At 36.2% G+C, this 21,990-nt stretch overlaps 1 long non-coding RNA gene across 1 annotated transcript in view; it reads right to left on the bottom strand.

Moving 5' to 3' along the window:
* Positions 1-5,023, bottom strand: part of LOC141555320 (uncharacterized) — a 108,795-nt gene extending 103,772 nt beyond the window's left edge. Inside the window, exons 1-2 of the long non-coding RNA XR_012486151.1 lie at positions 4,544-5,023; positions 3,013-3,118 (exon numbers count right to left, since the gene is read on the bottom strand). This is a non-coding gene — a long non-coding RNA (uncharacterized LOC141555320). The remainder of the gene's footprint in view (positions 1-3,012; positions 3,119-4,543) is intronic.
* Positions 5,024-21,990: the final 16,967 nt, after the last annotated feature.

Genomic DNA, 21,990 nt, shown 5'->3' on the forward strand with positions numbered 1-21,990 from the left:
GGCAGTTCTTACTATTTTTTTTTCCCTTGGAAGGGAAAGGAAAACTTATTTCATTTCCTTAAATGGGTCTTTGTTGTCTTTAGAAGAGCTACAAAACCAGTTTAGAAATGGAGAAACCTGCTGGGTTTCATCAGCTTCGGTTTCTCTGAAAAGCTGATCATTATCTACTGCAGAAAGGAAGAAAACTTCTGGGCTGGGTCACAGTATTAATGGAATGTGATGAGCCCACCTCTACCTGAGGCTACACTCCCATCAGATTTTTCATCAGATAAGCAGTTGGACCTAAGCATCCACCTGCATGGGTGTTCTCCAGGAAACAAGAGCAGCCTTGGCAAGGAGCATCCCTGGTCAGAATTGTAAGGAGAGAATTGGAAATTTAAAGATTAAAAATCAATGAATATGTATTCCAGGGACAGCACTCCACTTGGCTGGAGTATCTGTTATCATTTCAACAAGGAAGCTGACAAAGTCTCTCTTCACTTAACCTGGCGGGTCCCTCAGTTTCACTATCTGCTAGAACCAGGTAGTTAAGTCCTTCCCAACTCTCAAGCTCACAATCCAAAGTTGGATCACAGAATCATAGGTTGGAGCTGGGAAGCACAACAAACTCTTTCATGTTACAGATGGGGAAATTATGACCTAATGAGATTAAGTTACTGAACTAAAGTCATTTAGATAATAATAATAAAGTCAGCAAATGGGCACAAGGCTTCTCATTTCTGAGTCAGGATCTCTTTGAGCTTCATCCTGCCTCCTTCCTGACAGAGAGATCACAATCCCCTTCAAAAACAAATATAAAGATGCTAAAGAGAAACAAAGCTATCAGAAATGTCTCTCCCATGAATAAGCAGTAACCACAACAAACATTTCTAGCCTCCTTAAACATTTACAAAGCATTTTTCTCTCTATCAAGTAGATAATAAAAGTACTATCATACCTATATTATAGACAGAGAAACTGATCCTATAATATACTTGCAGGGATTTCCTTGCAAGTGGTTTTGTAGCTGGTAGAAAAGCCTGAAGATCAGTGTTTAATGTACTAATATCAATCTGAAAGGAGGATTCTAGGGGCAAGCCACAGAGCTATGTTTCAATGTTTCTACATGAAATTTGCATAAAGACATAAAAGCATGCTTGCTTGTCATAATAATCTAGATATTGTGCCTGACCAGAGTTCTGAACAATGGAGCTGAATTCCCCGGTACTTTCTACAACCACATCAAGAGTATCACATCCATCTCTGGGTACCACATCTTAAGAGTCACAGAATCATAATGTCAGCACTGGAAGGAACTTCAGAGCTCATCAAGTTCCACCTGTAACTGAGCAGAAATGTCATCTACATTTTTGAAAAGTGGTCATTCAATTTCCATATGAATAATTTAAAGATTCGCATTCATATAGTGCTTCAAGGTTTGCAAAGTACTTTCCTAACAAAGACTCTATGAAATAGGTTGAAGCAGCATGGTATATATAACAAAGTGCTGAACTTGAAATCCTGCCTCTGATACTCACTAGCTGAATGAAAATGGGCAGGTCACATATAGAGAATTCAGTGTTTTTTTTTTTCAACTAAAAAAAAAAAAAGAGTAATAATCCCTATGATACTCATTTCACAGGAGTCATTTTGAGGTATAAGTGAAACCAATTAATCAACACATGCACATAAGTATATATTATGTATCAGACACTGCCAAGTTCTAGAGATACAAAGTCAAAAAGGAAATATTTCCTTTCCTCAAGGAACTTAAGTTCAATCAGGAAAGATAGCATGTATGTCTAACTACATAAGGTAATTATTGTTGGAAGAGAGGAAAGATGTGTAAGAGAAACAAATAACTAAATGAATAAGCAAGAATCTCAGAGAAGATGACATTTGAGATGAACTTCAAAGTTTGGGAAGGGTTTTCAAGAGCAAACTAAAAAAAATTGTATTTGATCCTAGAAGCAACAGGGAATCCTGAAGCTTCTTAAACTGAGGAAATGTCACTGATCACCTGATCTCTACAATAGGAACACCATTTTGGCAGGTGAGGAAGATTGGTTGGAGAGAGAAGACATATGAGGCAAGGAAACCACTTAGGAGACCAAATGGGCCAAATAAGAGACTGGTAGTGTATTAGTAGAAAAAGAGGGCAGATACTATAGCTGAGGAGGTAGAATCAACAAGACTTTGACACACAGAGGCTGAAAGAGGGATGAGCCAGGAATTACTTCAAGGGGGTATATGAGGATGGCTAAAACATGAGGAAGCTTCTGACCAAAAGAGGGAAATTTGGGAAAAGGGAGGGTGAGAGGGAATGATGAGTTTTGTTCGACTGATGTTGAGTGGGAGATGCCTCTGAGATATCTAATTTGAAATGTCAAATCAGTAGTTGATGATACAGGACTGGAACTAAGAAAACATAGATGTGGCAATTTTCTGCATAGAGATGATAAATGTGAGACAAAGAAGTCACCAAATGAGTAAAAAAAAGAGAAGGAAGAGCACTCCAGATAGAACCCCAGAGTACACACAGAGTAACATATCAATGGTAAGAGCATTGGTCTGGAGCCAAGAAGTTATTATTAAGTCAGTTTCAGTCATGTCTGACCCTTTGGAGTTTTCTTGGCAAAGATAATGGAGTAGGTTTGCCATTTCCTTTTCCAGGTCATTTTATAGAAGAGGAAACTGAGGAAAATGGGGTTGAGTGACTCATTTAAGGTCACACAAGTAGTATCTCAAGTCAGATTTGAACTCAGGAAGATGAGTCTTCCTGACTCAAGGCCTGGTACTCTATCCATTGTATCACTTTACTAGCTGCCTTAAAGTCAGGAAAGTCTTGATTCAAATCTTGCCTTAGTTATTGCATGATCTAATATAAATCATTTACCCCTGCTTGCCTCAATTTCCATACCTGAAAAATGGAGACAATGATACCTTAAATTGTTATGAGGGTTAAATGAGGTAATATTTGTAAAGCACTTTGCACAGTGTCTGGCACATAACAGGTGTGATATAAATACTTACTCTCATCCTTCCATGATGATCCAGGAAAAGAGACCGAAAAGAATCAGTCAGACAAGTAGAAGGAGAACCAAGAGAAAGTAGCATCATGAAGCCTTGGTGATATTATCTGGAAAAGGAGAATGAAAAACTGTAAAAGGTTGCAGAGAGGTCAGGCAGAAGGAAGGTTCAGAAAAGGCCATCAGATTTGGCAATTTATATATCACTAGTATCTTTGGAGAGAACAATTTCAGTTGAGTGAGGAAATAGGAAGCCAGATTTCAAAGGATTAAAAAGTGATGAGATAACAAGTGTAGACAGTTTGTTTTTTTTTTTTTTCTATGTGAAGTACTTTACAAACTTTTATGCTTAAAAAATGATTAGTAGTAGTACAAGTATCATTATCCCTATTTTACAGATAAGAAAACTGAGACTTTGGGAGTATAAGTGATTTGTAGAGGATTTCAAGACTAGTAAGAGTCTAACAAGTGATTCTACTCCAAATCTTCTGACTCTGAAAATTAATTCATTACATCATTCTAAAGGTCACTAAAGACTCCAAATGTTAAATAATTCATTATCTCCCAAAGCTAACCTGTTCCATTTATATAGCTCCCAATCTTAGAGTGTCTGTTTCCTTAAGTTAAGCTATAATATGTCTCTTTGAAACTGCTATTCAGTTTTCCTGGTTCTATCCCTGAAGGCCAAGCAATCCCTCTTCTTGAAGATATTCCTAACAACTCTGTCCAAAGCTTAGTTAGCATCTCCATTCTTCCAACCAGCCTTAGTGCAGCAGAGAGACATCAACAAACCAAAACATAGCCAAAAGAGAGAGCAATATTTTTAGCCTGGGAAGGAGAAGATTTACAGAGGAACCTGATTACTGGAAGAGGGAGGAGGAAAAAATATCTACATTGCTTCAGAGGATAGACCTAGGAGCAAGGATTAGAAATTCTTTTTTTTTTTTTTCCCCCTGAGGCTGGGATTAAGTGACTTGCCCAGGGTCACACAGCTAGGAAGGAAATGTTAAGTGTCTGAGATCAGAGATTTGAACTCAGGTCCTCCTGAATTCAAGGTTGGTGCTCTCTCCACTGCACCACCTAGCTGCCCCTAGAAATTCTAAGAAAGCAAATTTCAGATTTAGAGATGCATGGGATTTTAGGGCTCATGTAGTCTTAGAATCAGAGATGTCAAAACTGGAAGAGACCTTAAAGATCTTCCTGTCCAGGGCCCTTCATCTTTTTTTAATGTCATGGACTTCCCAGGCTGCATGCTAAAGCCCATGAACCATTTTTCGGAAGGATATGCTATAGTTGTTGGGAGGTTTTTAATTCATAATTGAAGCAAATGCTGAATTTCAGTTAGAGATTAGTTAAAATAAAGATGCAATTCTTTTCCTATACAAACTCATAGACTCACTAAAATTCATAGACTTCTTAGAGATCCATGGACTATTCCTCACTGCCATTAAGAATCTTGATTAAGAAGCTCAGAAGACTTTAAGTGACTTATTAAATGTCACATTAGTAATAAATAATAAAGTCAAGATTCATACCCAGGTTTCTGACTCTAAATCTAGTGCTCTTCTGACCACTACCTCCTTCGATCTGCCCTCCCTTTTTCAACACATTCCCTCTTTTATCTCTTTTCCTTTCTACTTCCCTATAGTGTGAGAAAAATGTCTATACCAAATTAAGTATGTACATTATTCCCACTTTGAGCCAAATCTATTGAGATTAAGGGTTCAAACAATGCTCATTCCCCTCCATTCTTTCCCTCAACTGTTTTATGTCTTCATATAGCATAGTTCCATTGTATCTCCCCTTTCCTCTTCTCCCAATACAATTTATTTTCCACACCAAATTTCTTTTTGATATTACCACATTAAAGTTAACTTATACCTATGCTTTTAAGTATACCCCTTCTAACTGCCCTGACAAAAATATAGTTCTCAAGAGTTAATATTCTTTCTGGTATACATGCCTCCCTCAATTATTTTGGTTCATATCCACTGAAGACCTTCCTAGACATGAAAGATAATAGCATTCTGGAAGTGTTTCAGGCAGAGGTAAAATGGCTATCCATCAGGACCATTATAGAAAGAACTCCCACACTAGAATGTTGGTCTGATAAAGTCTAATCTCCTTGAAGACAAGAGACTACTTCATCTTTATCTTTTTATCTCCAGCACACAGTAAATGCTTAATAAATTCTTGTTGATTAACTGGACCAACTGACCTCTAAAGTTTCTTCCAACTCTAAGATTCTCTCTTTCTAATAATAGCTCCAATTCCTTCTGAAAAATCAACAATGGATATTGGTTAGACACTCCATGATATAAGATACGCCATGATAATAGAATCTTGCCTGCATAGAATGATGTCTTATCCAAGTTTTTGTATCTCTAGCAATTCATATATTGTTATTATTCTCCAACTCTTCATGACTCCATTTGAGGTTTTCCTAGCAAAGAATCATTTTTATAGAGAAGATCATTATATAGAGAAGGAAACTGAAGCAAACACAATTAAGTGGCTTGCCTAGAGACATATAGATAGTAAGTATCTAAGGCCAGATTTGAACTTAGGAAGAAGAGTTTTCCTGACTCTGGGCCTGTTGTTTTTATTTACTGTACCACTTAGCTATACTACCTGATACACTGCCTAGCAATAGCAGATGCTTCATCGGTGCTTCTTGGTGTAAGATATGGGTGAAAATAACATCATTTAGATTTAGAACTGGAAAGGCTCTTAAAAATTATCTATTTCAGCCCCCTCATTTTATAAATGAGGGCTCTGTGTGCCATGTAAATTTAAATGACTGACCCCAGAGCCCATATGTAGTAGCAGAACCAAGATTTAAGCCTAGGGCTTCTGATTTCAAATATTTTTTTCACTGTACCATGATGTCTTTAGAAATGCTGTGTTTCAGAGTAACTAAAACCCCAGGATGGTTTTTTTTTGAGGAAAAATCTTTAAAGATATATACCCCTAAATGGCTGGCCAAATTCCAGCTCAGGCAGTTTGCTTCTTTCTGCCTTCCTAAATTCACTCCTTAGTTGTACTTGAATAAGAAAATGTTTGCTTCTGTTTCTTTTTGTTTTGCACTGCTATATTTAGCTTAAAAAACCCATGTGCTTGACTCCTTAGGTGGTAGTGTTACAGGAAGAGATGAAATTTCTCTAATAGAAAGAATTTCAATTCTAGCCCTCCAAGAAAAACTTTTGAGAGCTATTCCCACCTGTTTCAGCAGTTCTCATCATATACAGAAGGAAAGGAAAGCCTCCAGTGAGGCTTCAGGGATCTAGAATTACAGACTATTAGGGCAGGATGAGACCTCAATGATGTCTAGTTCTGCCGCCCACCTAATCAGCTAATTCCAGAATGTCAGGTACTTTATCCCGATGGATGATCTCATCGATGTTCTGCATAAATAAACCTGGGAATGGGGACCTCAGGCTAGCAAGTATTAGTTTATGACTCATGCCAAGGTCCTCAGGACCTTGGTCTCAGTTTCCTTATCTAAAAAACAGAGGTAACACTTGTGCTAGCTACCTCATAGGCTTACTGTAAGGAAAAGAGATTTGCAAAAATATAAAATATTAAAAAAGATTAATAATAATAAAGATTATATTTTACATTTATATTTATTTTATATTTCATATTTATATTTTAAAATATCCTTTCTTCAATACTATACATATTTTGAAGCTTAATAAATACAATTCTATAATCATAAGACAGAAAAAATAAATGTAATACTTCTTTTTTATATATTCCTTTTTTATGTCTCCTATAAATTCTCTCTATTATCTATAGGTTTAAGTTGATTGCTAGAATGTACTGGTTTTCCAAATTCTCAAAAGTGAACTCAGGATTTGGGAGTTACTTGGTTGTTATTGTTATTTTTGCTATTTTAAGCATTATTTGTAATGAGGCAGATAATTCACATATTCATAAAATATAAAGCTGAAAGGGGCTTGAAAAATTATCTAGTATAATACCCGTATTAAAGAGATAGGAAAACTGAAGACCTGAAAAGGAAGCTGACTTGCTCAGGGTCACAAACATGGTATAAGAGAAATATTAGAATTCAGGTTCCCTGTCCCCAAATACATTATTCTTATCCATCATACCACATATTTTTCTCTTTAAAAAATAAAAACTTTGAAGGGAATAATAAACACTTTCTGAAGAAATTAAAAAAAAAAAAAATTAGCTTGGAATAAAATGTCCTGGACTTTTTCAAACATGCTTGGAGGATGGTGCATTAGTTTCCTTGCAGATGGAACAGTCAACCCTACCTCCAATCTCATCCCTACTCTTGTTGTTTTGCAAGTGTTCACAGCTGTGCTATTTATGGGATCATATTCACCAACTACTCTGTTCACTTTATTGCTGTGAGAAAAAAAGAAGAAAAGGACAAAAAGCTATTGAAGTTGGAAGTCATTCAGGTCTCAATCTCAAACAAAAAAGTCAAGGCTCCAGGTCTGAGGCTGGAAACTTTTCTTCCAGTTGAATACTATTCACCACCATTTTCCTCTGGCAACAATCTATTACCTAAAGAACTAGCCAAATTTACATGCCAATGGCTTCAAAGTCCAATAGTGAAGTAGCGGATGTGTGTGCATCCTGCAGGAAGTTGCAATTGAGAGCAGGAAGTTGCAATTGTGAAGAGGGTTGGACTTCAAAAGAAATTTATTCTTCTGGCTTGAAAAATCCTATGCTTAGAAAAAATACATAGGGATCTAGTAATTAATTGGACACAAGTCTCTAAAGGGATAAGGAGGAAACATATGTATTGTTTGTGCTTCCAGGACTTTCCTTAAAGAACACTGATAAAAATATCATGACCAATTAATGGCCAGGTCAACCATTTACCATATAAGTTGCAACTTTTGGGAACTCACATAGGAGATTCTCTTTTTCCCTGAAATGGGATCGTTTCCAATCATCTTTCATTGCTGGCTTACCCATCCTGTGCACTTTCCCCTTTTAAAACTTTCCAACATTTACTCAGTAGTTGATTATGGTTGAGACAGCTTCTTTTCCATCATCACTGACTCTTTCCTAACTTTTCAAGATAATTATCTTTTCAGCTGAAGTTTCCTACTTTTGGTTGTTTGCCAAAAATGAACTAATTTTCATAGTTTAGAGAAGAGTAGTTTAATCTCTTTGTGAATTCAAATTTCAGCTTATCCTAAGTATTTCAATAAAGAGAAAATTATAAGTCTCAAAACCTGATTTTTTGACACACAGAGAGGAGGGTAGGTTTGAATAAGCCCAAAGAAGGATGTCCTTAGAAGGGTTACATTCAGGGATGGGGCAGATAAGGCCTATTGGCTATGAAGCTACTACCACTATACATATACCATAGGTTTTCAAAACACCAGTTATAGTTGGGCACTTCACTCTCTAACCCAACAGAAAACTATTTAGATTGGATATGAAAAGGAAGCATTTTTTCTTTTCCATCCTTCTGAAAGATGTGTGGGTGTTCATTATTGATCTGGAATAGTTGGGGTAATATGGTGATGATAATGCATGGAGTAACAGAGTTATAAAGACTTGGATTAAGAATTTCACCTCTGACATTTACTATCTCTGTGACAATGGGCAAATCATTCCATTTCTTATCTAAGGTTTGCAAAGTAAATTTTTATTATATGAAATTTATATAATGCTTTAATGTTTCAAAAACCTTTAATGTACCTTATCTGAATTTTATCTTTATAACAATCTTGTGAGGTAATCCAGGTATTATTTTGTTGTTTTTCAGTCATTTTTAATTGTGTCTGACTCTTTATGACTTTATATAAATTAGTATGATGAGAGTTGGTAAGTATCATAGGTTGGGATAGAAAAGAGTAATAAAAGACCCTAAGAATTTCTATAAGCAAGGCTGTATTGCCAACAGAACAAATAACAGCATAACCTATAATAAAAGCTGTAATGAATATAACATTGACACATGGAAAGGACATTGAATCCAACCTTCCTACTAGATGAATACCCAGAAGGATGAACTTGTCCAAAATAACATGGGTAACAAATAGGAAAGTCACAATCCAAATTCGGGCATTTTGACAACAAAGCCAATGCCCTTTTCATTCCAAGAAAATTTTTCATAGTGAACTGCTTTCAAATATTTAATAACTCCTAGTCGTGAGAAGTTATTATTAGTGTTTCCTTTGTATCACTCATCCAAAACTTTAAATTCAGCCCATCTTTTTCTATCTAAAGTGGAGATAGAAAACAGCTGGTAACCATCCTCCATTTAACAGCAATTCATGAGCTATAAGAATTTCATTCTTTGCACTTGCAACCTGTGGCCCAGAGCCCTAAATGAATCCTCATTCCTGGGGACCTGACCAAAAGAAGGTCATTTGCTCTTTTTGGCTCATTAATCCTACTTAGAATTACTCAAAAAAAAAAAAAATTCCTACATGTAGCTTGTCTGACTCATGTCTACATTTCCACATATGTATGTTTAGGGTCCCAGTTCCCATTCAGGCACTCAAGATAATAATACTTATGAGTAGAATAGCCTTTAAACTGTCATTGCAGAAAAAAAATGCTAAAGATTCACAAGAGCCCATAAATAGATAGAGAGACCCATAAAACATTCAAATAGCTTATTAGCTCCCCCTTGGAAGGGAACTGAACATTGGGGCAAACCTCTGACATTCTAGTAGATCTCTAGTCCTCCTACAGGGCCCTCCCTACACAGTCCCTCACAACCTCATAGTTTCACAGTGTGGTTTGGCTTTCTCCCAGAAGGCAAGCACACTTTGAAGCTGCTGAATAAGCAACCCCCTTCCTATCAGACCTGCACTAACCAAATAATTCACAGGCTCTTTTCTTTTAGTAAGATGCTGTTCAGGAACCATATGGATGATCTTCTTTCTCCAAAGGACATATACTATTAAATCAGGAAATCCTTTTCTTTATTCAAAAGGTCCAATCCTCGGATTCTCAAATCCCAAAACAATCACAGTTGTCTAAGAATGAAATGGGCTGCTCTAAGAAGTAACAAGTTCTCTTTTATTAGGTGTCTTCACCCAAGTGAAGGTCAGATGGCCACTAGGTTGTTGAGAAAAAGACAAAGAGAGAGAGATTATTCTTAGACCACCACATGGAATCAGTGAGGTCCCACCCAGAGATCTAGAACAGAAACTAAATTGAATAGGCTGTGGTGAGAATGTTTCCCTGAAGAGAAAGAGGCACTTTCCATAGTGTCTAATATCTTCAGGGATAAAGAGATTACGTATAAATCCATTCACCAAAACTATTTTGTCCTCAACCTATTATTCACTTTTCTGATAGTCTTTTTTCTGGCATCTGAAAAGGGTTTTAAAGAAAATTTTTCAGTATTTCTAGAGAAATTAAAAAGAAAAATTGGATTTTTAATGGGTTTCCACAATTATTAGCTACTCTTAAATTCCTTGTTCCTTGTTCTACCACAGTCACCTTTAGCCAAACACCAGTCCTTGATTATACCAACCATTCACCCTCAACTTTCCTACTCAAATACTCCTAAATCCCTCTGTAAAACATTATGAAACCATTCAACAGGTTCATTTTAAATCTGTTAAATAATCTCAAGTGGTTGATGTTTGTCAATCCTTTTATTCTTCCCTAGTTGATTCTCTTTTATATTATCCACAATTACTACTCCAAAATCTCTGCTCTCCTAATAGCTCCTCCTATAATACTTTTCCCCCTTCCCTTACAACAAAGAACATAACTTCCTATTAACTAAGAAAGCAGAGACATTTTCCATCTCAATCCCCTTCTTCCCAACTTCATAATTCAAAATTACTCTTTATATCCTCCATTCTGTTCTCCACTGTTCCAGTCTCAGAAGAAAAGATAGTCCTTCTTCTTACCAAAGTTAATCCTTTTACCTAATTTATTGATCTTATCCAAACCCATCTCTTCAAGGAATTATTCTTTCAATCATTTCCTGTTTTTTTCTCATCTTCATTTTCTCCTTGTCCACTGGTTTCTTTTTTCATGTTTTTACAAATATGACCAACTCTCCCAATTCCTTTAAAACAGCAAACATCATTTAAAACAGTCTATCTGAGATATCTATCATGTCCTTAAGCTATTATATACATACATGTATATACACACACATATATGATATATATATATGTATATGTATATGTGTGTATATATATATATATATACACATACACACACATATGTATTCTCCTTTTCACAGCCAAATCCCAGAAAAAGTCATCTACATTCTCTGCCTCAATTTCATCACATCTCTGTTCTTAATCCCTGGCAATTCAACTTTCAAATCTACCATTTGACTGAACTTCCTCCCTCCAAAGGTCACCAACAATCTCTTAAATGGTTAAAAAAAAATCCAGTACCTTTTCCTCCATTTTCATATCACTTATTCTCTCTGCAACTCCTGAGACCCTTGACTGCACTCCCAAATTCCGTCATTCTTTCCTTCCTTAGTTTCTGTGGCACACTGCTCTTTTTTGGTTCTCTTCCTATCTAACCATTTCTTGACTTTTTTTGCTGGAATCTTCTATTCTTACTCCCTAGATCTGACCATTTCCCAAGGCTTTGTCCCGTGTTCTCTTCTTTTAACTTTATATTTCCTCTCCTTTTGGGATCTACCCAGCTCTCAAGGATTCAATTATCTCTTATAAAAATCTATACTCTCAGCTCTAATTTCTTTCCTGAACTTTAGTCCTGCATTATCAATTGCCAGTGGGATAAATTCACCTAGATTTTCCAAAAGGATTTTAAATTTCCATAAAATATATCTGTTATCCAAACTTCCATATTTCTTTTGAAGTTACTTCCATGCTTCTAGACATCACTTTTGCAATCTCACTGTCATGCTTAACTATTCTTTTTCCTTAATATTCATATCATCACTTGCTATGACTTGTTTATTCAAGCATCATGTCTCTCTCATCTCCCCTCCTCTAGACTCACCTAGCCTCAATCTAAATTTAAATTCTCTCTGCCTCTTGCAGAGAATATGGCCCTAGCCTTCCAATTGGTCTCCTTGATTCCACTATCTCCCTTCTCTGATCTATCTTCTAGACAGTTGTCAAACTGTTCTTTCTAAGGCAAAGATCTGACCATGACAAACACCTTCTCAAAAATCTTGTTTGGTTCTATTAAATAATTAAATAATACAATCTGGCCTCAGTCTACATTTCAAGGTTTATTTCATATTCCTATCTTTCTTCTACCCTAACTTCCCCTGAACTCTAACCAAACTTATCTTTTAAATATTCTAGGCATACAATAATTTTGTCTCCTGCCTCCATGTCTTTGCAAGGGCTATCATATATGCCTGGAATGCACTCATTTTTGGATTTTGAAATAACTTCAAGACAAAGTACCTTTCATTCTTTAACACACAACTCAGATATCACTTTTGGAGGCCTTTTTTGATTCTCCAGTTGTAAATATTTCATTTTTTGAAATTACTTTGCAAATATTTTATACTTACTCGTGTGCAAATCTCTCTCTCTCCTCATACCCCTACCTCTACCAGTTCTATACATTCTAAGTGCATTCCTTCAGCTACTGTTGTCTGGATAGATGTTCAATTAAACATTAATTAATTGACCATTAATTAATTAATTAAGCATTAATTAATGCTTATCGAATTAGATATGATTGAATTGAATTGAGACAAACTGGGTAATATCTCCCATACTTTAAAAGTTGACGAACCTGTGTTCTCATTATCATGGGCATTCCCTTCCCTGAAGCAGAATGCTATATCCCATAAGTTATTGTATCATTCCCCCAGAGCTGCAGAAACTGAAAAATTCATTATACTGTGACCTACACCGTAAGGAGCCTCTCTTATGCTGATCTTTGGACAAAAGATTATAGTCAATCACTAAGCATAACCATATTCAAATTCTTTCCAGCTTAGTAGGAATTGTCTAAGTTTGTACTTAATTAGCTTATTCTTGGAAAACCTTGACTCATTTCTCCACAGCACAATATGAGGTATGTATATATTCTATATTCCTTGAGATAATGCTTAGTCAAGATGCTTATTCACTTACCCCTAGATCTATCTTTTCACTGGTTAGATAAAGGGTTCTTACCCTGAAGTCCACAAACCTTTAAAAAATATATATTTTGCTAATTATATCTCAATATGTTTGGTTTTCTTTGTAATCTTAGGCACTGTTCTTTTTGTTTGTTTTTGTTTTTTGTTTTTTGCATTTAAAAACATGATTCTGGGAAGGGAACCATAATCTTGCACAGATTGTCAAAGGGTCCAATGACAAAAAAAGTTTAAGAACTCTTGAGTTAGCCAACCTCTATTCTTATTATCTCTCCTCAAAAAGATCTCACTAATTTGGCAGATGAGAAACTTGAGCAGCATGTGAGTAGGTAATTTGACTTAAAGGTAATTGGCTCTGGTAAAATAAAGGAAAAGAATCAGTGAATGTAAGAATTTGTATATTTTATAAATGAGAATACTTTTGTAGGTAGAAGTAGCAGAAAATTGAGATTTTTTCACTTTGGTCTAATTTCCAGAGGATGAACTTAACATTCCTATTGGGACAAATTCCCCATCTCCCCATCAGGTGCAAACCAACTTAGAAAATGTTTATTATATATCAGGTGTTGGATTGGAAATTCTAGGGCATCTTGGGAATGCTCCCAAAGGAAATGCTTCCAGTAGACCAAAAGCAAACAGATGAAAGAAGGAGAAAGGCTTTTCTTTTCCCTCCTTGCAATGAAAGTAACAGTATCCAAAATTAAGAACTGAAATCCTAAAGGGTTTTCCAAAATCATGACACCTTTCAGCAATAAAAGAAGCATTTTACACTCTGCTGTCCTGACAATTCAAGTGCTCCCTAAAGGTTTTAAAATTTTACTTGCTTGAGGAAATGAATAAGTCAGAAGCCAGAATACAGAATTCATTTCTACACACTTTAGTCTCACATGTGGGACATTTGGAAAATACTGACTGAAGCGGAAAGAGAACAGCATGAGTTTGCACTTTTACATTTCTATTTTGCAGGGGCCTGATGAACAAAAACAAAAACAAAAACAAAACTCTATCAGGTTTCTGCCATTTCTCAGGTCCAACTATAGTGGTGTGGGCTGTATGGCATAAAGAGTGAAAATTCAAGCCAAAAAACTCAGCCAGCAACTGAGACTAGACTGTCTTAAATACAGTGTCATGTTTTCTGGGGGCAAGAGAGTAACCTAGAATATAAGCATAGAATCAAAGCTAGAAAGGCCCTCAGAGATCACTTCATTGCAGAAACCCCAAAGGTCCTTAGACAATAAGTCTCAAAATTAAACACAAGTTAGTGGCAGAGCCAGGAATTATGTCCAAGTCTCTATTTCTAATTTTATTCCTTCAACTGTCCCACCATTCAATGGATGTGGTCTATGGAATAATGAGTCAAAATTTAACTTCAATCTGCAAAAGTCATCACAGTTCTTCTAGTCTCCCAGGTCTATAGCCCTGTATTACCCTCAATACTCTCACTCTCCTTCACCCCTCCAGTCAGTTAACCCAGGCTTGTCTCTACAATATTTCTGACAATCCTATCCCTCTCTCTACTCATGTAGCTACCTCTTTAGATCAGGCGCTCATCACTTCTCATCTAGATTATTGCAACAGCCTCCTAATTGGTCTTCCGGCCTCAAATCTCTCCCCTCTCCAGTTAGTGGAGAGACTCTACCAAAGTGATTTTCCTTAAGTGCAGATCTGACCATATTAATTCCCTATTCAATAAACCCCAGTGACTTCCTTTCATCTCTAAGAATCATATATTAACTCATCTGTTTAGCTTTTTAAGTCCTTCACAATCTTACCCAAAAGTTACATTGGACACTATAATGTACAATCCAGCCAAACTGGACTCTCTGCTCCTCTCACACAATACTTTGCCTTTGTCAAACCTAAAATTTATTCCTTCTCTTTCTCCACATCATAGGATCCTTTCTTTATATATTGCCTCCTACATGAAGTCTTTCCGTATTCCCCCTGGTGGTGTTTGGGGATGCAGAGGCAAAGGGAATCTCGCATGTGCTAGGGAATCTCGCATGTGCTAGTAGTGCCCTCTCTCTCTCTCAAACTTCCCAAAATGGAGGCTTCAGGAAGAAATTCCCAGTGGGAAAAGGTGGCCAGTATGGTAGAGAGAAATTCCAGATGAGATAGTAATTGAAATAAAGCATCAAAATCCAAAAAGTCAGATAGATGGAGAGAATGGAGAAGAAAAATACTAGGGCTTCTAAAGCTAAGCCAAAAAGAGTCCTTTCACTCAAGGAGTCTATATTCTTGAGGGGAAAGGAGAACAATAAAAACTGGCATTTATATAAAGTTTTGAGATTTATAATGCATTTTACATATTTTAATCTTTTTTGGTCCTCATAATAGCTTTGTAAGGAAAATGCTACAGATATTATTATCCCTGCTTTATAGATGAGGAAAGAGATGGAGAGGTTAGATAATATGACAAGCATCACATGCTCAGTGCCCAAAGCTACTGAAATGCCCTCCTCTGTCCAGGTCCCAAACTCCAGGCAATCTCTTTATGACCAGAAGGGAGTGTGATCAGTACATCTTAACTCACCGTGAAAGGAAAATCACACAGATACTATAGTAGAACCTTTGTCTGGCAAATATATCTTTCTTCTCTTAAGACTGCCTGATTTCTCACTGTCACACAATATTACACCTGGAAGAGATCTCAAAGATAATCTAGCTGAGCCCCTCATTTTATAGATGAGGAAACCTAGGAACAGTGAGGGGAAATTATTTTTTCTAAGATACACAACTAATGAGTGATGAAATTGGAAACTCAAATCCAGATCCCATAACTCCTAGAGTTCTTTCTACAAAAGTCAGTTGTGTTTCTGGATCCTTTGCCATCTCACTTTGATATAGGACTTTTTCTGGGGGGGGGTCTCCATTTTTACAGATGACAAAACTGAAACCCAGAGAGGTAAAGTGGTTTGTTGAAGTTCTAATAAGTAAGATGCATCACAAAGATGATGAATCCTGATCCTCCAACTCCAATGCCATTGGGACTCTTTCCACTATGGCCCCAACATACCTTTCTAGCTTTATTATACAGTATTTCTCTTCATGTGCACAACAGTTTTGCTAAATTTGCCTTCTTATTCTTTCTCACATACAAGAGTTCATCTTCCATTCTGTGGCTTGTACTAGTTGTTTCCCATGCCTGGAACACAGAGAGGATGCAACAGATAGATAGAGGAATAGATAGATAAATAGACAGATGGATGGATGGAGGTCTACAAAATAACAAGGGGGCGTTAGTATCCTGGGAGATGAGGAAAGGTTAATGGAAGAGATGGCAGATGAGGTACAGATTTCAAGAGGTAGAAGTGAAGAATGACATTCTTGGGGGGCAGGAGGCAACAGTGCCTTCCCTATGTCAACGAATAGGAGATGGAATGTCTTATGTAGGGAAATATCAATGTAGAGAGCCAGACAGTAAAGTGGAAAAATCACTGGCTCACTTAAGTTTTCCCCCAAAGTTACTAATCTGTGCATACAGATCATACTTCAAAGAAATTAAAGAAAGAGAAGAACCATATGTATGAAGATAATTTATGGTTTTTTATGATGGAAAAAAAATCTGGTAACTAAGGGGTTGACTCATCGTCATGAGTTCAAATCTGGCCTCAAACACTTCCTAGCCTCAGTTTCCTCATCTGTAAAATGAGCTGGAAAAGGAAATGGCAAACTATTCCAGTATCTTTGCCAAGAAAACCCCAAATGGGGACACAAAGATTTGGAGATGACTGAAAGAACTGATCAATAATAAAAGCAGTTTTTGTTTGTAATTAGTTCATTCATTTGCTTCTATCTTGTTAAATGCTGGGATGCTTGGGTTTGTTTTTCTTTTTTTTTTTTTTTTAACATTTTGTATAGTTTTGGTCCTTTTGAAAAAAGTTTTGTTGTTCTTGTCTTTGATGATGGCTCTTAATCAATTAGGGAATATGAACAAATTATGATATAAGAATGTGATGAAATATTACTATTGTTATAAGATATTATTAACTGAGGAATGGCTAATAAGTTGTGGTATATAATTGTGATGGACAACTAGTATGCTATAAAAAACAATGAAATATTGAAGAGTGAAATGGACAGAACACAGAGAATGTTGAAAACAGTAACAGCAATATTATTCAATGAACTACTAAGCTATTCCAAGTATTGTAAATATTCAAATCAACTACAAAGGAAGTATGATGGAAGATGCTATCTATTTTCACTGAAAGAACTGATAAATAGAAGTATGCATACTATGATTTTACATATCCATGGTTTTCTATCTGTCTCTAGAAAGATAATATCTATGTTGAATGGTGGCCTTTTCTATTGTGATGAGTGAGGCAAGGAGACAGTTTAAAACTTAAAATATGAAAAAAAATTATTTAAAAATAAGAAACAAAAGTGACAAAAAAAAGAAGACATTATGAAAGGGATGTTTCAGAAAAACCCAAAAGACTTGATTGAATTTGATGCAAAATGAAGTTGAGTTGAACTAGAACAACTTCTATAATAGCACATTTTAAAGACAAACCTTAAGAACCCTTATCAGTGCAATGCATGCATTCCACCTCCTAAAAGAGAGGTAAGGAATCCAAGATGCAAAAAGAAGCATTGTTTTGCATATGTTGTCTAAAAAATAATCAATGTAGTATTAACTTGGGTTATTTTATTTTATTCTAGAGGGAATATTGACAATTCTTAATCAAGGAAATGCTATGGTCAGATATTAGCAATAGCAGTTTGGTGATTGCCATACTTGAAATACTCAGTGCCTACACTACCCTGTCAATATTTTAGCTCCTTGAAGTATATTACACTGAAGTTAAGGAGAATAATAATAATTTATTCTACCCCACTCTCTTCCCCCAATCGTCTAGGTTTTTATAACCTAATAAAGCAAATATTTCTCCCAAAATATGACAAGTTTCAACAGTTAAATAAAACACAACTCTAAAACCAGAAAACAGTTTCTCATTTGGGCAGCAAATACCTAGAAACAACCCTAAGCAGTGAAGAGTGGCCCATGCCAGATGCTTTTCAGAAACTGTCTTTAAAGCAAAGGTTTAAATATTGCACCCACACTAGCATTAAGATGAAAGATGTTCAAACCATTCCTATAGGGGTTTGAAAACTTTGAATTTCATTTGCAGCTATCAACTCTCAGTAGCTACAAAGCTCTTTTAAAATATCTATATTTTGATGATGGAGTTGTTGTAAGGCCAGAGATTAATGATTTATAAAACTTAAAATTCAGAATAAATTGTTCTCATCACTAAATAAAGATGACATAGAAAAGACGCAAATTGTTAAGATAAATAGAATTCGATCATTTTAGCTTGCCATTTTTTTTTTTTTTAAGTGATGAGTATATCTCCTTAAGCCTCCTCTCATGGCTAAAATCCTTCTCTTGATACTATTTTTATGTTCTCCTTGGGTCATTCCCCACTGACCATCTCTTCTGCTTTATCCCTGAGAAAATCAACTTCTCTTTAATCTTTTCTCCTCACTTTTTAACAGGTTTCTGTAGCTGGAATATGAAAAAATTAGGTGTTCTTCTGTATATTGTTTTGTTTGGGGGGTTTTGCGGTGGGAGGGAAGAGGAAGGAAACCATGTTCAATTTCCAGCTGTGTTACTTAAGGCAACTTTAAAGTGGCTGAACCAGAGCTGGGTATACATGTAATAGAACTCTATCAAACATGCATAAAAAAAAAGAAAAAAAAAAGCCAGAGATAGTAGAATTTCAGACAGACCTAGGAGCCACAGAACAAAAGCAGTTTTTGTTTGTAATTAGTTCATTCATTTGCTTCTATCTTGTTAAATGCTGGGATGCTTGGGTTTGTTTTTCTTTTTTTAACATTTTGTATAGTTTTGGTCCTTTTGAAAAAAGTTTTGTTGTTGTTCTTGTCTTTGATGATGGCTCTTAATTTTATTTTTTTAATTTAAACATGTTGTATGTCAAAATAGTCTGGCCCCCTCAAGTTGCTGAGACATGCTGAGTCATTTACCTAGAAGAGAAATCCCCTAAGGAGGTAATAAGAAACATCTGGGACATATGTTAAGAGTAGGACATCCCTCCATTATAAAACATGAGAGGAGACACCAGGAGAAATTTGGTCTAAGAGAGAGAACAAAACAGAACAAAGTTGTTTGCTTGCTGTGAGAAGCCCAAAAAAATCTCAAACTGGGTGAATTTCAGAGGGTTGTTTGCAACAGTGCTAACAAAACAGTTAATGAAGCATTTGCTGGGGCTATGATTACTTACACTAATAAGAATGGGTTAAACTAGAAAGATTAAAGATGTTAAGAGGCCTGAAGAAAACTGTGGTTAGCCAAATAAATAGAAGTGGAACTTTTATCACAGTCAAACAAAGATATGAGAAAACTTCTTCCCAAAATATGATGATGGTGGTGGTGAAGATTATGTGCTCTAGATAGATGTTACTTCAGTGCCCTCAGTGCTCTCAAATAGAAGCCCCAGTTGGGGAGTCATTTCTCATCAGAACTAATTCTTCATCAAAGAACAGACATCCCTTCATATAATCACAGAGCTGGAGAAGACCTTGGAGATCATCTAGTCAGACATTCTACAGATGAGAAAACTGATGCCCAGGGAAATAAAGGATTTGCACATAGACAGTTGCTTTTTACTATCCCCATGCAAAACATAAAGAGGTTATTTATTCACCAGTAATCCCAGGAAACTCCATTGTGAATGGAGAGACTCAGAGGTACACACCCAAACATATATGTATGTGACACAGAGAGGAGTCCACTTCACAGTGGGTATGGAAGCTCCTGGTTCACATGATCCTATTAATATTTCCTTTGGGCATTCCAACATCTCTCAACAATGTTCCTCTTGTGAGCAAAGGCAAGTAGCCAAGTCAGGTCAGCAGACTCATCGAGCAATGACTCCTGTTGATCTCTGAAATAGCAAGGATGGCTGGATGTCAAAGAAGGCTGCTGCTTCTAGGTCTCTGTGCATCTGGCTCTTTTTGTTCTGCCATGTCTTCACTGCTTCCTCCTTTACAAATTCTTAGTTGGGGTTGAAGGGGAAAGATCAAGTTTGCTCAAAAATACTTGGAGGATCTGCTTCCATAGCAAAAGGAGGACATCAATGACATAACAAGTAACAACATGTGCCCTATGTCATTGTGCAGCCCAAGGTATTTCTAATTACCTCCTTCAGGCTTCCTCTAGGTTAAAAAAAAATAAGAGAGTTGTATTTAAAATAGTAGGAACAATTTGGTATTATATAGTACATGTTAAGGTGAATTGAATATTTTGGTTTTTTTTATTTTAAAACACACACACATATATAAAGACCATACCAGTATTTGTGATGTATTGCTGGATTATGAATTTGTTTTATGCTCCCAAAGTAATAAATGGTAGGTTATCCGAAAGAGGCACCACTAATTTTTACTTTGCAGCAGTGACTAATATGTGATACATTAAGAATGGGTTTCTCTTGACAAAGCACTTTCACATACATGAAGTTATTTAAGCCTCACCACCCAGGAGGTAAGCAGAGGACTTATTATATGCATTATGAAGATACTGTGGCTCTTGGAAATCTTAAAGTTTCTTGCCAGAGGTCACAATGGCTGACCCATGTTTTTTTAATCCAAGCCCAGGGTTTTTCCCACTACTCCATATTGCCTTTCTAGAAATAAAGACAAAATCATTTAAAAAGAAGGAAAAGTTTCTCTAGCATGCATCATATATCTTCAATCCCCAGATGGAGATGGAAATATCACAGATAGGTATCTAGCACTGGAGGTTTGGAGGTAGTACAATGGATGAGCAGCAGACCTCATCCTGAGGTTTAAATGTGACCTCAGATACTAGTTATGTGACACTTACCGTTAACTCTGCTTGCCTTAGTTTCCTCAAATGAAAAAGGAGCTAGAAAAGAAAATGGCAAACCACTCCAGTATCTTTGCCAAGAAAACCCCAGATTGAAGAGTCAGATGTGATTGAAACTGAACAACAATAATGTGGGGCTTAGAAAGAAAGTGTGTGTGTGTGTGTGTGTGTGTGTGTTTCTCTCTGTGTGTTTGTGTCTTTATTTCTTTTTCTCTCTCTCTGACTGGTGTTCTAATTCTATATTATGTTGTTCCTGCTGTATAGTTTTGTTACTCTGCTCTCATCCATACTTTGCCATTAAGCTGCCTATAGTTCCAAATTCCTTTTTTTAGTAACCTTTTTCTGCAGATAAAAATGGAAGAGATCCCTCCCAAGCTCAGGTAACCAAGATTCTCCAATTGCAGGATATTGTAGGGTAATACAGACTTTTGAGAAGCAGTAATGTGGTAATAATTAATACATATAAAGTCATCTGCAAACATTGTCATTAGTCACATGACCAATAAGATAAAGGATTAGACAATTTCTCTCATTCTCACATCCTCTCAAACCTCTTGAAAATAGGAAATATGGACAACTACACAAGGAGACAAAGATAAAAGCAGAAATCAAATGGAATTTGGAAAAACAGACCTGAAATATCATGTCTATTAAACTTACAGGTAAGTCAATGATTTTTATAGGACTAAAGCAGGGTTGGCGCATAAAACGGGAAAGGGAAGAAGTAGCTAGAGGGAAATATAATGTTTCCTAATGGAGCCAAAGATTAAGAATGAAGGGGAAATGATTCATATGGTTTCTCGAGAATAAGAGAGCCCATGGGAGAATAAGGAAGAATTGAAACATGGGGGGGGGGTTGAAAATTTTTGTTTCAGTGGTAGGAGGAGATACCATCAATGAATGTTCCCATGGGAAAGATAGAGACATCCTATAAAGGGAGAAGGGAACATTACAATGGACATAATCTTCAGGGATTTAATGCTTAGATAGATCACTCAATATGCTCTAGGACCTAGCTTCTTAAACTGTAGTTCACAATCCCATATGGGGTCTCATAACTTAATGTAGGCCTT

Source organism: Sminthopsis crassicaudata, chromosome 2 (assembly GCF_048593235.1).
Source record: "Sminthopsis crassicaudata isolate SCR6 chromosome 2, ASM4859323v1, whole genome shotgun sequence".
Taxonomy (NCBI): Eukaryota; Metazoa; Chordata; class Mammalia; order Dasyuromorphia; family Dasyuridae; genus Sminthopsis; species Sminthopsis crassicaudata.